The sequence below is a fragment of the Lonchura striata genome, chromosome 5, assembly GCF_050655825.1.
Source record: "Lonchura striata isolate lonStrDom1 chromosome 5, ASM5065582v1, whole genome shotgun sequence".
NCBI classification, from domain to species: Eukaryota; Metazoa; Chordata; class Aves; order Passeriformes; family Estrildidae; genus Lonchura; species Lonchura striata.
The window spans coordinates 47,329,631-47,347,587 of NC_140707.1; the positions used below are offsets into that span (position 1 = coordinate 47,329,631).

General features: G+C 38.4%; 1 protein-coding gene and 1 long non-coding RNA gene across 6 annotated transcripts in view; one reads left to right on the forward strand and one right to left on the reverse strand.

The window, feature by feature from the left end:
• Window positions 1–3,882: 3,882 nt before the first annotated feature.
• Window positions 3,883–17,957, reverse strand: part of LOC146767355 (uncharacterized) — a 29,319-nt gene continuing 15,244 nt past the window's right edge. The window contains exons 2-3 of the long non-coding RNA XR_014956041.1: window positions 10,731–11,668; window positions 3,883–9,888 (exon numbers count right to left, since the gene is read on the reverse strand). This is a non-coding gene — a long non-coding RNA (uncharacterized LOC146767355). The remainder of the gene's footprint in view (window positions 9,889–10,730; window positions 11,669–17,957) is intronic.
• Window positions 14,360–17,957, forward strand: part of AKAP6 (A-kinase anchoring protein 6) — a 269,301-nt gene continuing 265,703 nt past the window's right edge. For 3 of the 5 annotated variants that reach the window (XM_031504984.3, XM_031504983.3, XM_085582095.1), the window contains exon 1: window positions 14,360–14,498. The gene's annotated coding sequence lies outside the window, so the exon portion shown is untranslated. The remainder of the gene's footprint in view (window positions 14,499–17,957) is intronic. The other 2 variants (XM_021542661.4, XM_021542663.4) reach the window with 2 other exon arrangements.

Sequence of the window (17,957 nt, forward strand, 5' to 3'; positions counted from 1 at the left end):
TCCTTCTTCTCTCTTCAGCATAACTTTTCAAACAAGCCATCAGGAGGCCTGTTCTAGAGATATGGCTGTGGAACGAACATGGTATGAGTTGCACTGAAAGGTTAAATGTGTGAACAGCTACTGTGGACCAGAAAATTCATAGTAACACTTTGTCTATGTGCTCTTAACCAGAAAAAATGTTAGGTAATTAGATTTAGCCCATTTTCATTGAAATTCATTAGTACAAGCTTCTATAGAGACTAATTATCCCTGCTTATTAGTCAGACTAATACTGCACTGTCTGTCTTGTTGCTGGTACTTGAATTAATGTTTTCAGAGGCTGTGTGGGTAGCTCACCTCAGGTTTGATTTGTGTGTTATAGAAATACCCCTGTTATACCATTTAATAGAGCTATGCCAGGCCACCCCTGCCTCCTGCCCCATGGAGCAAAGCAGGCAGTCACAGCTCTTCCACATGTACTGGAGGCCAGGTCAAAGGTGGTCCAAATTAGCTGTAGCAAACAGCCAGGTATACCACAAAATGTAGCATGATATTTGGGAGTATCTAAGATGCAGCTAAAATAGGTTATAAGATTTCCTTTTTCTTTGCTAAACAAAATCAAATTTTTTGCAGCTGAGATGTATATGCAGTTGTCTCTTCATGTTACTAAAAGTAGCCTTCAGCAAAATGGCTTAAAGTCTTGAAAACACATTAAAGACATTAAGGTAGTGGAAAGTGTGTTTTCTTCTTTTATAGGTGTATCTTTTGGTCAATGCTTTAATGCAATGATTGATGAAAATGTTGTCTGTGGCTGACATCTGAGATTATTAATGGATGTAGAATCAAATTTCTTTGGCATTAGAGGAAAAGGGAGATCTGTGTCTCACAAGATAAAATGTTCAAATGGGAATGAACCTTCAGCTTAATTTTAGGTATTACACTTTAAACTTGCCACTCTAATAAATGTTGCTTTTTGCTCCTATTACTTAGGTCTGTTTTACTTATGAAAATATGTAACTTGGTAATAAGAACAAGAGCTTTGAATTTTCTGGCTAAAATCTGAAGCTTTTATATATACAAAATTTTAATCAGAGACAAAAGGGCATAAAGTAAAAGCAAATAGGAAGTTTAGAAGGTGGCACATTACTCTGTAATTGTTACATTTAGTAGCACTCCATGAGTTAAAACTAGAGCACAGCACAAGGCTGCTATTGTGAGAAGCCAACTCAAGGATTTTTAATGCTGTAAGACAAAGGGTTCCCTTAGCTAAAAATAATCTTTTCTTTCCTCTTGCTCCTAAGCTTTTTCCTCCAGGGAGCAGAATCATTGTGCTGCGTGTGCGTGCTCAGTGCATGGCAGGAGTTGCTGAGATTTATGACGTCATGGCTCTAAGCTTTCCCCTCTTCTGCACGCGTAGCTGTTGCCCTTTGTGTCTTTCTAAAATGCCACTTTGATGAACTAATGTGCTTTTTACCTATGTAGACGGCAGCGTTTACTGTTCTAGGTCAGTACATTTACAAAAGGAAAGCATGGATGCATGGATGCATGGATAAAGAAAGTGGGCTTTTTTTTTTTTTTTTTTCTTTTTTTTTTCTTTTTGTTAGACAAAGCTTTCCCTCGATTTTTAGGGCTTGTTAATCAAACAAAACAAACCACACACCTCATCAAGATTTTACATGGTTCACTTGTCAGGCAGAAGTGTGCCTGGAATCCATTTCCCTGCGAGGTCAAAGATCAGCAGAGCTAAGGCAGCCAAGGGAATGAATCCCCTGTGACACTTTTGCTGTGTTTTGATGAAAGTGAAAGCCATGTGGTGCAGCCATGAAAAAGCAAACAGACCTTTTTTTTTTTTTTCCTGAGGCAGGGGTGAATTTTGAAGCTAAGCACAGCAGGTAGGAAGAGTCTAATATGTAAAGAGCACTGGTACACTGAGACGCTAAAGCACTTATCTCTGTCTGTTTAACAGCTTGCAATGTTTCCTACACAAATCTGTGGTTTTTAAGATTCACAGTAAATTTTTTTCTCCCAAGAGCCTGGGTGTTTCTCTTCATTAATCCCACACTGGCATCAAGAGAATTGTGTATGCAACACATGGGAGGTCATAATGCAGCAAACGATGTGTATAATATGTTACTAGAAGAAGTATCACAGAATCACAGGATATGCTGAGTTGGAAGAGACCCACAAGGAAGTGGCTATGTTAACTTAAATATGCAAGTGATATATGTTTGAGCATTATCTAAGAATGGAGTTAAAAGCCACAGTTATAATTCATTTACTATAGCTTTTTTTACTATGCCAGAAATAATGTATTACTCATACATTTGGTTATACAATTCTATTCTCCTGACAGAGTATTTCCTTTCAGTGGGTCACAAGTCTCTTACTTCCAACCCATTTGACTGTTATATGGTGTTGATTCCATTGTATTGCCCCATTTTGAGGGTCATTTAATGCAAGTTCTTAATCTCTTATAGGTGCAACTTTTTATTTTGCATTTTCTTGACATTCGATGAACACAGAATTTTTATAAGATAATAAATAACAATACTGAAAAAGCCAGCTAGGAAAAAAATTATCAAGGGGATTTTATGACTCAGGGAATCAGTAATGGAATACAGAATTTTTCACCTCTAGGGCACTGATTCAAATATAACCTAGGTCATTAGTGAGCAAAAATCATTACCAGCAGCTGCTCAGTGACCTACAGAACGGGAAATGACTTTATGGTCTCAATACAGTTTCTGCTAGATGTGTATACAGATAACACAGAAATCACAGTCAACGTTGGCCTTCTTGTTGGCATTCTCACTGAAGAAACTAAAATCCAAACAGATGCATGGAGTGACTAAAGGCTCTCACATTTGTGAGTATGAAAAGCTTTTGGCTGATAGAAGGAAGGAGTGAAATCCCATTGACAGCATGTTTAAGAAAATGTACAGCTGACAGCTATTGATTGAAAATCCTCTCTCCTCTAATAAGGATAGATTCCCCTTCAAGTGACTGGTGTTGTGGCCATCCAAAGGTATAGAATTAGGCTTGTAGATATTTCATTGTCATTACCATATTATGCCACCAACGAAGCAAAGAATCGTGGGTTGAAATAACAAAGCATTAGGATTGCCAAGAGATGAATTTCAGTTTCTAAAAGTTTAGGTGGAGATTGTGCAGCAGCACAAACAATGTGGGTGGAAAAATGTTGTGGGTGGTGGGAGGGATTTCATGGCAGCTCTTTCCGCATGACTGAATTAGTTATTGGCTTATCTTCTAAACCAGTTATGTGTTCTCGCCTCAGCTGATGGATGTAGGAAGAAGATAGATTTTTGCTTGGCCTTTTTACCAAGAACAAATATATCCTCAGCTTACTACCTGATACATCTTCTCTGACAGCCCTTGCAGTCACATAAATTTGATGAGCTCTGTAAGTCATTTCCATCTTAAACTACAGTGCAATTAGATCTTAACTGACTAAGGACTTGACATTGAGCAAATTTTCTTCTTGTGTGATTTTTATAGAATCTGCTAAATTGTTGATTGTGTTAAATTCTTCCTTTTTCATTTAATATTCCCAGTGAATGAATATGCAGCGTTATAAATGCTTTCATATTTTTAGACGATCAATCAAATTTATTACATTTTTGATACAGTTCTGACTTTCTTTTAAAGAATTGCAAACCTGATTGCACATCAGATAAGGTTTCCTGGAATAAGAAAACCATGCTATTTATGCTACATTTAGTTAATTAAAAAGGTTAATCTGGGATAAATCATCTGTGAACATGCCATGAAAACAAACAGCTGCTAGAGAGGTTCTTGACTGCATTGTTTATTATTTAGTATCTAGGTGTGATACTAAATAATTGCTTCTGGGTTAGAGATACAAAGTGCATGAAACCTTTTGCCCACTCTCAGTTTTGCAGAGTGGGCAAAGCAGTTATGGCTGTATGAGACCAGTGGTGTTTTAACTTGGCAACATAGTGCCTTCCTTGTGTGTAGTGCTTCAGTAACTTGTCTTTATTTTACCAAAGCCCATTTGGTCATACCCTGATACCCATTAACTACAACAAATAGCTTTGTAAAGGAGATTTTCTTTATATATACAAGCCTGCCCTTGTTGAAAACTGGAAACCTTTTGCAGGGTTTCCTCTGGCTCATTCTTCTGGGTGAGGAGCAGACTGTTCTTAATGCGTAACTCAAGTATTTAGCACTGATACCAGGCAGCTTAGAAAGACTGAAGGATCTCAGCAAAAAGACAGAAAAGCCAGTGTGCTGCTTTGTTTCCTTCATTTCTGCATGTCCCATGCAGTTCTGGCAGTGTAAAAGCCTAAAGGCTGCCAGGCAGAATAATCATGCACCTGGTAGAGCATGGGGACAATTTGCAGTATGGTCTGGGGAGATCAGAACTGACCCTGCTTGGCTGACCTGAAAATACCAATCCAGCATACACTGGAGATGACATCTTCATGGAAAAAGTACATTTGGCCTATTCTGATACACTTCCTTTTTGGCTCAGACACAAATCTTCCCAGAGATCAAGTCAACAGCCAGTGCAGGACCTGCCATTGTCTCCTCTCTGTGGTGCTATAAGTAGTTTAATGCAAGAATTTTAATTTAGTGCAGGGCATTTTGCTGATATTTACCTTATCAGTCTTCTTCAATCAAGTAAAAGCAAACCACCAGCATCTGTTCCTGTCCTAAAAAGAAGACAATTTAAGTAGCTCAGAGAGGTCCAGTTGAAGAAAATGTGATGCACTGCTTCCATTACCTCTCAGGTAAGAGTAGGGATGCAGCTCACCCAAGGCTATGTGGGGATCTGTGAGCCATCATGGTGACAAATCCCTGTCTCCTGAATTTCAGCTGTAAGATAGTATTTTTCCCAGCTTCAGTCATGAATAAGATTGTCATCAGTTTAATATTTTTCATACATTAAATAGAAGCACATGAATGTGTTTTTTGTCTTTGTGAGGAGAATCTTGTTCCATGCACTGGCTTCTCTTAGATTTAGGGCAATGTCTCTGTGGATGCACAGTCCCACTGGTATAAACAGAAACTATTCTTAAACTCGACTAAATTATTTTGGAGCATCTGGCTGCTTTGAACTGAAAACCCAAAATTCAGTAAAAAGTACAACAAAGTTTGCTTGTGACACCCCAAACACATTAATATATTTCAGTGAATTAATTTTTCTGGCTCACCTCATTGTAGAAGGGAGAGAAAAGTATGAAAATGGCCAACTAAATTCTTTCAAACCTATTTTCCTGACCTCTAGGCCTGGAGCAGGAGGGAGGGATGACACTCTGAGGCTGCACTCTCTAAGGCACTGTGGTGGACATTGAAGCTGTCACATTGCACAGCCTGGCTTCCTGTAGCTCTTCTGTTTGTGTGTGGGCAACATTCTCAGTCAAATGATGTACTTTCTTCCAGACAAGCAAAAATGATTTAAAAATCCCTTTTTCTACACTTCACAAAAATTCTAATCACTTTAAGCTGATTTTTAAATGCTTTCTTAATTTGATTTTCTGGCTTGAACAGACTTTGTAATATTTTTTTCTACTAAAACATGGGCATTTTCACAAGTCGAAGAGGATGTTTGTTATCGAGACATGGTCATGTCCAGCCTTTTTGGCACATGACTGTTTACTGCCATTGCTGCTGTATACTTGGCTTTAATGCTTCTGTTCACTTTGACTGGCTTTTCTCCTGACTTCAGGTTATCTTTTGCTTCTTATTTTATTCTGAAATAGCTACAGCAGTCAGTTCTACTGAAAGATATTTCCCAAATTGTTGTTTTTTAAGCCTCTTAAAAGGCCAGTTACTCATATGGTATGCCAGGGCCAGAGCCCTTTCCAGAGCTTGTGGGGATTATTCCTAATGCTGATCCTCAAAGGGGAAATTGCAATTTATTGATTGAAGGTGTAGGAAAAACTGGAAGACCTGGTAGAGAGGTAGAGAAGGATTCTAATGTGCATGTAGCATGTCTTTTTGTCTGCTGTAAACAAAAGAAACAATGTCAGGTGGATACTAAGAGAGATACTGTAAGGGGAGAGTTGAAAATACAGTGTTGGGCAAGATTTGCTTCCTCTGTGCATCATTGTGATCAGCCACCTTAGGTGAATCCAGGAGAGGAACACAGATGTAATCACTAGCTTAGAGAAGTCTCTCACAGCCTTTTTGTAAGGAGGGGCCTGTGGCACACAGCAGGGCCCTGGGCTGGCAGCAAGCAGGGCTTGAGGCTCAGCCCTGGCTCATCCATCCCGCGGCAGCACACGAGGCTCCCCAGCCTGACGAGCACGGAATGGGGCTCAGGGGCTGCTCCAGGCTGCAGAGTCTGTTACCATCAGCCCGAGCTGCTTCATGCTGGGCTCATATCTTGCTCCTGCCCCTGCCCTGGATCCTGGCTCTCGAGTCCTGCTAGAAGGCTCTCATGACCAGCTGTTCAGGCAAACTTTGCCCAGCCTGCCCCCCACTTCTTCTGGTGATCCTGCTCAGGAGAGCCCTGTGCTCCAGAGCTGATTGCTGCCTCATTCCATGGCCAGATGCACAGCCCTGTGTGATCCGAGGCTGGGGCATTCTCCACATGCCATGTGCCCTCATTAACCATCTTGAAAGTTATGTTTTAAAAGCCCAATCTTGAGTTTCTTTTAATAAATCTTTATTATTTGAAAACTCATCCAACAGGAGGTTATTGCCCTAGAGGCTGGGTTCAGTTGTGTTAAAATATGATCCTCTTTCTTATCCAAATTGCTTTCATATCCATTTCCATTCAGATGGCCAAGGTATCGCTAGTCGGCATCGGTGCAAAAGCCTTCATTTGCATAATAATGTTTGAGTAGGTCATGATGACTAAGCAGTTTAATCTCTCCTGTTTGTGATCTTCTTCCTTAAACCTTTGTTATAGCAGATGGATATGTTGCACTGTTTCATTTAACACAGAATTAACTATTTAATGTTTTATTTTGCTTGGCTGGTAGGACTTTTAAGGTAGTAATTGTGTGACAAGGCAGAGGTTGGTTATAGCCATTATTGGTCAACTGTGTGGTCTTTCTGCCACCTTGTGGGGAAGAATCACTAAGCTGTTGTGATGAAATGGAAAAGAAGACATGAATTTTAAAATCCATATTTTTCATAAATGTGTCTAGGAGCCACGGTAGCAGAACAGAAATCATTGCTCTCTCCAAAAGCATTTTAAATTAATTTAAAAAAAAAGTGCTGAGATCACCCCAGACTGCTAAAACCTAGACTGTTTGAAAGTACACTAAACTATTGCCACATGTTTTCTGTGTTTAGTTTTCTGTGTTTCCTACCCATAGCTTCATAATACCACTCCTGGCCTCCCCACTCTCCCATTTTGAGCAATATAGGTTCATAGGACCTACACCTTCATAGTTTATTTTACAAGGGTTGCCACAGCTATTCTTTAATTCAGTTGTAGCACATGTCATTAGCCTAAGAGATGCACCAGTCTCTGTTCAGTGGCTATGGTGAATGTTAGAGAACACCAGATGTTAATAATTTCCGTCTTCTAATTCCTGGCTGAGCCCCCAGCATCCAGCCTCGATATCGACGCTGAAATAATGCTGTTGCCAAATGCAGAAGTTTTTGTCAAGGGTAGCCAAGTTGTTAAAAGATGAAGCTTACCTGAAAGCATGATTTGTTTCACCCAGACATGTCAGAATTTGTTAAGTGACTATATTTAACCCTCTACTGCATATATAAAAAATATCTGCGCTATAGGCTGTAAGTAGAAAGTTCAGACTGTTGCAGCTCTGTGCATTACAGATCTTCAATGAAGCAGGAAGTAAAATCTTTAAAGATTCCTGGCATCTGACAGTCAGTCGTGCAGTGCGACTTCTTGATTGACTGTCAAATTTCCTTCTTCTTTTCCTTCTCTGCTGTGTAAAGGACAGAAAATCCAGTTTTGCCTCTTCCATGTTCTGGGACTTCAAAGAAATGGAAAAAATTAATTTTGTTCACTCCACTTCCATTTTTCATGATCAATGATTATGTGACTGCTTTAAACTAGATTAAAAGACCCTCTGATTTTAGAGTATTTCACAGAGGTGAACTATTCAAACAGAAGAGTTTTATCAGCTACTGTTAGAATGATACATGCCAACAAAATCTGGGCCTTTTGTGCTAGGTCCTCTACACATATGTACTACCCAGAGGGTAATGAGACACTGGAACAGGTTGCCCAGGGCAGGTGTGGATGCCACATCCCTGGCAGCATTCAGGGTCAGGCTGGGCGGAGCCCCGAGTAACCTGGTCTAGTGGGTGGTGGCCCTGCTCGTGCTGGGGGCATTGGAATAAGATCATCTTTAAGACCCCTTCCAACTGAAGCCCTTCTGTGATGGTTCTGTGAAAGGACACCCAGATATATTCTGGTCTGATCAAGTGGTGGGGCAGTAGAGATACATAAAGAGAAAAGTGCCTTGAGCTCATTACTTAGTGTTCTGCATCATATGCAATGGATGACTGGTGCTGCAGAGAGATAATTGTAACTACTTTAACCTATGTGAAAAGAAGGGGCTATTGGAATGAGCAGGATTCATCATCTGCAGAAGAAGACATATGCCTCTGAAGCCTCCCAAGATCATGAAGACAGTGTGCATCAAAACTCACAAATAACCTCAGATTTCTTCCAACCAAATTCTGTAAACATTCATAATCTTTCATATGAATACTTCTATGGATTAAAACAAACAAATTATCAATTTAATAGCATTTTATGCTTTTATATCTAGATTACCAATTATTACAGTTTCTAAATTATTTTGTTATTATTTCTATTTTCATTATTTTTAAATTATATTTTTCAACAGCAGCACTGCATTTTTCATAGAGGACAACAGAAATTTATATTTTACTGGTTTGCCTTTCTTTGCTTCTATAGCTCTGAAGAGAAGGAGCTCATTAATTAGTTTATCTTTTTTTTTAATTTGGTTTTTTCCCCCTGTAAGAACAAATTATAGAACATAGATGTTGGTGGTGGCAATATCTATATCTTGGTTCTGACCTAGCTGTTTAATTCCAGTCCCTACAAAGATGTCTTTCCCAGTTTCACTGTGCCAATGCCCTGACTCAACCTTGCTCAGGATGGCAGAAATCTACTGTAATTTCCTCTAGGATCTGTAGCAAGTGACTAAGATTTTGTGGAATACTTTTGGGAAGCACATTTTCAGTTTGGCAGTTCTTTTTTTCAGTTCACTTGGCTTTCTTCTATACACTGCCAGATGTAGCAAAGAACACAGTTCCTAGTTTTTCTTGAATTTTATCATAGTATATAAATACAGTTGTGAGACTAGAGAGAATAGAAATATAGTTAGTTACCAAGCTGTATTTTACTGTATTTTTGACTCAATGTAGGCCAAAGCAGTACAGCACAGAAAAGCACAGTACAGGTAGGGGTAGGATCTCTATGTGTCACCTCATTCTGCTTTTTATAGAAGAGAGGAGGCAGATTTGTTGTGCTCTAAGTAGCTTTCAGTGTAGTGCTAGCAATCTTGGCTCTCAGTCACCAAAAATCACCTAGATTTTTTTTTTTGTTGCTGCGAATGGGTATCGCAACATGAAATGGCCTTAATTATTATGTTTGTTAATTAATCATAATAATTCTGTTGTGCTGTGGGGGATCACTTCTGTGCTAAGAACCTGGATGCTCTTTCTATGTTAGCTGAGCCCTGGAAAGTTTGATTGCAAAGAGATTTGGAGGGGGCTGTGTGAGGGAAGCAGACATAAAAGCTGGAGAAGAAGGGAATTCCCACTTCCCCAGAGGGACTGGATTTATGTTACAGCTCTCTGGCCTGTAGGGACCTCTGTCAGCACCTGGAGTGTTTCTTCCTTTGAGGCATAAATCCAAATGCTGAGACTCAGTTAGTTCCGTGTAGACAATGATATTGAGTTAGTTATCTGTGCCAAGAAAGAAAAAAAATAACCTGTTTTTAACTCCTTGGATCTATAGTGAAAATTCTGTGCAGTCCCTGCCCAAGTGCCTCAAGCAAAGATAATTTTGCTAAGAAGAAAACTGCCTCAACAGAGGTAGCAACCTCTTTCTCAGTGCCTGTGTCACCAGAAGAGAAATTTTTTTTTGTCTGTGTAAATAAATACAGGTTATCACTGAAGAAAATGTGCTCTAGGCATCTTCTGAGTCAACAAATTTGAGTCTTAATTCAGTACTGTGCAGAGCTCAACTGAACACTTAAAATATACCTAGCAAATTCCCAAAGGTGAGTTATTTTCTGTTTACTCCTCCTGCTAAAAAGTTTTTACATTACTATCTTTTAATTTAAAGAATTAATGGCCTTTTAATGTGAAAAAGAAATTCTATTTTAAATGTAAACCTACAAATAAAGGATTCCATTTATTTGAAATTCACGCTCGAGCCAACTAAAGTAATTTATTGCTCTCATATGATCTAGAAACTCTGAGAATTTTAATATACATCTTATGCACAACAATCTAGGCAAGGTAAAAATCTGTTTTTGCTCCTCAATCACCTTCAGTCTTTTATTTTTTATTTCAGAGGGCAAGAAATTCTTCCTTGAGAGAACATACTGCGGGTTTGGGGTTTACTTTTTTCCCCATATGTGGAGAGGTCAAATGCCAGAGTCTGACTGAGCCTGGAGGGCAGTGATTGAATTGCATGTAGTAGTAATTACTGAATAAAACCTTTTGAGACAAATATATACACATATATTGTGTGTATATATATATATATAATGTATATGAATGCCTATATTATATATACTTACATATATAAAATCTGTTTCATAGTGCAACCCAGAAATGTTATTTTGAAGAGTCAGATAAAGTGGTAGTTGAACTATGGGTCACTATTTTGGCAGGACCTCTGATAGGCTTTAACTTCTTTTCCAAAATAAAACCTCAGTCATAAAGAATATTCAGCACCATTTAGGATTCTAAATAGTCAAGTCAGCCTGCAGTGTAGGGTTTGACAACTTAAGTTTTTTGTTGCACATCAATTTCATCTCAATGTCATGTTCTGTTGCATCATGGTAAGCTGTAGGGGAGCCATCCTGTATAGGGTAAAATCCACACCCAGGCAGTCCCACAGGTTCAGTCAATTTGCAAACAAGATTTTAAAAAAATCAACAAGAGGAATAAAATTCAACTGAACTGAGATGGGTTTATTGCAACTATTTCCACCTAATGCCCTTAGTAAGCTTTAGCAGGTTTCACATCCCATGGTGACTCTTTCACTCTTCCGTGCAGAAGCTTAAAGCAGAGCTAAGCTGTGTTGAGATAATCTGTGGCCAACCAGTTCCATCTTGTTCCCTGCTAGTGGCATGCAGCTGTTTGCAAATGAAGCTAAGAAAAGTCTTACAGCCAGCAGGATTTTCCTGACTTCCCCTGCAAAATCTGTGTAGAAAAGAATGCACATATGCTTCCCTGTCTTTGAGCCAAGTGGTGTTGTGAGATGATGTTCGGAGTCTTATTATCTCAGAGGTTCCACACAATGATATGATTCATGAAATGATGGAATGTCTTTTGAAAGCACTGGAAACAGGCTGACACCTCCCATTGAATCTGCCAGAACGTGGCTGCTTGGTCTCTCTGAACCAGGAAATGCTCAGAGGGCTGGAGGCAGCGTGAATCAGGCTGACATTCCTGTGGCCAAGGCTCAGGCAGCAGTATCTAGGGTGACTTGATTGTCAGACTGGTTTCAAATCTAGAAAAGAAAATAAAAGCAGTGAACAAATATTTGAAATAATAGTGAATTTATACATACAGATTTCCCCATTGCATTCAAATACTTCCAAAGATTTATGCTGTTAAATCCTGCCTCCTTCTGGTCCTCAGCACGTGACAATGCTTAATTTCACCCTAGATCACTACTGCTAAACCACTGTAGCCTAAATCTGAGTTCCATTTCTTGAGGCATTTTAGTCAAAATTCTGCATTACCCCTTTGAGCTCAGAGGGTCCAAAACTGGGATGCTTTCTGTGCCATCTGCTGTTTTAACCTTATCTTGCTTAGGCAGGCTGCTTTCAAGAATAGCAGGGGGCTATATAACTGTGTGACAAAGGGGAAAATTCTCTTTTGTTTTTACAAGGGCAGCTTTGCAAGAAGGGTAGAAAGGAAGTTCCACTCCTTCCTCCCACAATTAGCTACCACATTGCTTCTCACTGTTCCATCGGTTCCTCACTGTTCCACTGCTGTTTCTTCATTCACATCAAGTCAGAGACAGACTATGGCACTTCTATCAGGATATGCAGCATATGTAGTGTGGGTTTATAAAAATTTTGTTGTGTCATTTCTGTACTTTCTACTCCCATGTAGACAAAACAAACCCCAAACAAACCAGCTTCTTCACTGGAAGGGTGGAGTAGCACTGGAGCAGGTTATGCAGGGTCTGGGAGAGCTTGATCCTTGGATGATTTTGAGGCTTGGCAAGCAAAGCTGTGACTGACCTGATCTAGTGCTGGCAACAGCCCAGCATTATCCTAGCCATGAACTGGACCAAGCCCCTTGAGAAGTTATTTCCAGCAATCATTTCTATGATTGATCCATCCTCTCCAGCCATGGGCTGTAAAATCATGGAGGGCTATTACCCAGTGTAAAGGAAGAATTCAGTTCTCATTTTTCACAGTCAAGTTGAGTCTTCTGCAGGAGTAATATGCATGTCTGTTCTTGCTTCACAGTAAGTTTACTCAAGCACACCTGCTTTTATGGATTTTATTTTCTTTCTTTCTTTCTTTCTTTCTTTTTTTTATTATTATTTTTTTTAAATTTACATTTTGGTCTCTTTATAAAAGAAGACAAAGGAGGGTAAAACACCGGAGAGGAACATTAGTGTTGCTATTTTCAGAAATGAACATACAGAAAAAACAGATGGAGTGGAAACCCACACTACACCAGAACCTTCTGCAGACTCCATGCTCCTGGGCTTATCTGTTGCTTTTGTGCAAATTTGGATGGTGACTAAGCAAACTTCCAGGAAAAGAAGATGATGTATTGAAATGGGCATGAATTTTCATTTTCCTGGCAAGACTTGGTTAAAAATACCATGTCACTCATCCCACTGGGAGAGAGCATATATCCTTAATTAGCCAGGAAATAACATCAGCAGTGTACCCAAAGCTACTTCTGGGATATCTCTTTCAAAATTCTGACATAACATTTACAGGAAGATTCCTGGAATAACTCCTCTCCTCTCCTCTCCTCTCCTCTCCTCTCCTCTCCTCTCCTCTCCTCTCCTCTCCTCTCCTCTCCTCTCCTCTCCTCTCCTCTCCTCTCCTCTCCTCTCCTCTCCTCTCCTCTCCTCTCCTCTCCTCTCCTCTCCTCTCCTCTCCTCTCCTCTCCTCTCCTCTCCTCTCCTCTCCTCTCCTCTCCTCTCCTCTCCTCTCCTCTCCTCTCCTCTCCTCTCCTCTCCTCTCCTCTCCTCTCCTCTCCTCTCCTCTCCTCTCCTCTCCTCTCCTCTCCTCTCCTCTCCTCTTCCAGTGTTTCTGAAATGGCCTCTAGATAATGTTATGTTATTTTTGAATTTTACAAAAATGCATCTTGTAAGTAATTTTCGAAAGATTGAAAGTTTAGTATTGTCATGAATTGCCCTAGGATATAGGACCTATGGATTTCTCTTTCCATTTTACAATAATTTTTTTCTCATGCACTTTACAATAAGTACATAACCCTCTGTGTTCCAGAGCAACCAAATTTTATGGGGAAGTCTAGCTTATTTGAGGATTGTTCATTAAATTATGCTGCTCTATGGATGCTGAAATTAGCTCTTGGCAGTATTAATGAGCATATTTAAATCTTAGTGCACCAAACAACTGACTTCAGGTAGGGAAACACATAATCTTTGTTCCCTTTGCCATCTTTTCTGTGTCTGTATACATCTTCAAGTTACAAGAGTTGAAGAGGCAAACATTTTGGTAGTTCCGTGTTCTGCTATTGATTTGATTAGAGATTTCAAAAAGCATCTTGTAAAATGTAGACTTCTGAAAAAATTTTTCACCAAATATCTGAGAAGTCAAATATTCTTGCAACTTTCATAATACCAATAAGCAATTAGTATTTAGGAAAAGGTAGGTGACAGACATTGAAACAAATTATTCTTTTATTCCCAACTGCACTAATATGATTGACATATATTTTAAAATAATCTCTCTAATAAGGAGAGTTTCTGAACAGACATGATAAAACACATTAAGGGTTTAATTTTACTGAAGAACGTGACAGTCATTTCCTGTCAGCAAAGGATCTTCAGTGCACTGCCAACAAAGCTATTCCCTCAGCAGGTAAAACAGGGTGGTTGGTAGAGTATTTGAGCATTTTCACACAGAACCATCAGCAAAGATCAGACTTGAATGAGGAAATTATGAATCACATGTGTTCTTCCTGCTTGTGGAGCAAAGGAGAAAAATTACCAGAATTTCCATGCCAAGGAGGAGAGACAGATGGGCTGTGGGCTCCCTTCCAGTAGAGGAGACATTGACTTTGGCTTCAATATTCTGATTAGACTACGGTGAGCACTTGCTGGTGCTAGTCTCTCAGAAGTAAGTAAAGTATTTAATTTGGTTTGGTTGGTGTTTTTATGTTTGTTTTGTATTTTTATTTAATTATTTGTTTTATTTCTACAGAACTGAGCTCAGGTTTGCATTGAATTATTTATGAAGTCCACAAGATCTCACTCTTGACTCATAATAAACACCTCAGCACCTACCACTGTATTTCCAAATTATGATAATTTTTCCTATGTATATTATTTCACAGTGCTACTTTGTCTACTAAAATTTATCTGACATTTTAATGCACTGTCACTTGTGTAACTTTGTGTGCTTTTTTAGAAGCAGCCCATGTCCTTACCAGACCAAATTTGAATTACCAGCACAACACCCTCTTCTACCCTCTCCTTCATATATTTAATCTAAAAATTCCTTTTGATTTCTTGGCTGTTTATTACTCTTGGTGAGTCACTTTGTTGAGTACTTTTTGGAAATCCACATAGATACTATTTTTGATTGATGATGTACTTTTCCTCTGCCTATAAAGTGGCGTTGTTAAGTAGCCAGTCTCTAGGCCGGCCTGCAAATATTTAGCTCTTAGATTCCTCATATAGCTGCTCTTTAAGAAGCTGTCTATATGGGATCTTCCTGAAATTGATTCAGTTATGGGGGATTGTTTCTCCTGTAAGGATAGAGTTTTTATTAGTTTTATAATTTACAGAAAAACTCTTGATCATGACTTTTTGAAATGGGTGTTATGTGCTACTCTGAAGTTTTGTTAATTTGATGTTGTATTTTTATTCCATGCCACTAACTACTCCCTCTTGTCCCATATTTATGCATTTTCTCTTTCTTAGTGGAGATAATCACTGTATTGCTTTTATCCAACACCCTTCTCTGCTTTTACGTACCAGCTCAATTTTCTTCTCTTTCAGATAAGGGTTTTTTTTTGAAAGCTTTTTTTTAGCTCATGCATATCTTTAAAATGACTTTCTTATGTTTATATGGAAAGACTATTTTTCCAGCTTTGTGAAGTTGGCCTAATGAAAATATGTCTTTTTTCAACTTCACTTCTAGTACTGATCACCTTGAAGAGCTGCTGGTACCTTGATACCTGTGCCTTATAACCTGCACAATGCAAAGAAAAAAAATAATGGAGTCCTAAGATGATATTTGTATGAAATTGTGAAAAAGTTCTTCAGAGCTTATGAGAAGCTTTGCCAAACAAATGAATGCCTTAGTAAACTATCTGTTCTCTAGGGTTTTTAAGGATGAAGAATTTTGTGCCTTAAACAGCTTTGGAGATAGAAATAACAAGAGATTGCTGTGATAGTGTTTTATTAGGAAGAGTCTGAAAGTGAAGCAAATAATTAACACTTGTGAGAAGGCAGAGGAATGCAGAGAGCCATGCAGGCAAAGTGAAAGTCAACAAAAGATTGCTTTAGTTTCAGTCTGAAGCTACCAAGGTCAGATGCCAAAAGGTGGCAGTAACTGAGTCATGAACTGATGACTAAGTGGATTACATCTGTAGCTGTGTCTATGGACAGGAAGCAGGGATGTGCCCTAAAGTCATAAGGCAAAAACACTCCATAGGATTTAAAGCATGTGGTAATTTTGCTGACTGTTGAAGATATTTGTTTTCCTTTTTTAAAGTGAATTCTGACCTTTGGAGGAGCAATGTACAAGATTGTCACTTTTGTGTTTTTTAGATCATTAGTGTCACTTTCAGTTTTTAGGTCATCATCATTATGAAGAGGCAGATGCAGAGAATTTGAGGCTTGGCTATCTGTTATTGTTTGTTTGTTTGTTTTGTTTTGTTTGAATTTCAACTATTCCTACTGCAAAAATCCACATACATAATAGATTTATATTATTTTATATCTGGATATAATAGAGTATACATTCTTACTAACTAGAAGATTAATTTGTGCAGAAAATATTAAGCAACTTAAATCAGAAAATAAACCAATCTATGTAATGAAAATTTCCAGGAGCCATGCAAGATCCACATTTTTGTTTCAATCAAAAGGTTATAATATCTTGTGTGGTAAATGCACATTCAGAACTGAAAGTTTCAAATAGAAGCACAAACTCTGCATAGATTTATGATTTTCAAGTTATTGATATAGCCAGTTGTGTACTAACTAACCATGCACTATAAAAATGATGAATTGTTCCCCTTGCTGGCAGCCAGTAGTTCTATATATTATCACCTAATATTCTTCATATGAAAATGCATTCTGATTTATTATATATTGATAATCCAAAGATTGCTAAAGAAAAGCACTTACACTGTAAGTCAGTCCTCTGCCTATTTCCCAGCATCAAAATTTAGCTTCACTTGATGGCCAGACTGTGTCTGCTGGGTCTGCTCTTTGGCCTTGGTTTGTAGCTCCTATGCATGTATCTATATCAAACCTATATTGTACATAACATTTTATTATGGAATTTTAATTTTTGGGTAAATTAGAGATATGGATCTGGATTTATCTCATGTAGGATAAACCACAAAAAAATCACATATATTGTTCAAAAAAACCTGTTTTATAGGTCCCTATAAGGATCTGGCAGCTTACCTTGGCTAAGACAGAAAACACTAGAATTAACATTTTTGTGTGAATGCTTTCTAATACAGTCTGTAATTATAATGCTATTCTGTTATTTCCTCCCCTAAAAATACCTGCATGGGAAGAATCTGTGATAAATAAGTGAAAGCAAAAAAAGACAAGAGAAGATTTTTGTATATCCATCATTCCTCTGTAGCAGAAGTTAAAAGCATGCAGCAAATACAGAAAAGTTTTTTAAAAGCTCATAAATTAGGTCATCAAGTTCAGAATGATCCTTGCCTGTGTTTATGCTTCTACTGCAAAGCTTCTGTAGGATGCTGACCAGTTTATTTAGGTTAAATTTTTGTCATGTTGATATTTGTTTTCTTCATCCTGACTTGAAACCCAAGGAACTGGCTTGCCAACTGCTCATGGCCGAAACTGAAATCAACAGCAGCTGGGCATCAAATAAAAAACATGCTATAGAAGAACATGTGATCTTGAAAAGTCAAACCTAAGGTCAGAAACACAATATTTGTCATACTTTTATTTTTAGGCACACTCTTTGTGTGCCTTTGTTTATCTTCCTGAAAACAGGATTAAAACCTCTTTTATTACAGGGATTTTGTGAATGTGAAGGAGTTTGGTTTTGTGAAGCTTTCAGGTACCCAGTAAGAAGAATATAGAAAGCTTCACAACTAAATTTATTCATTCTGCCCCTTGAATTCATATAATGAATGCTAGCCTATGGCCATCCACTGAATGAGAATAAAGCAGGATGGAGGAACAACATGCTAAATAAAGCTGACCTACCTTACATGGAAAATGAGATGGTGTCTCTGAGTTACACAAATATATCTGTACTTGTGAGAGAACAATTTATCATAGTGAGGGTAGACAAGTGTTTCCCAAAGCCCATGAAAAAGGCAAATCCTATATAAGCACAGTATGAAAAGAAGGACAT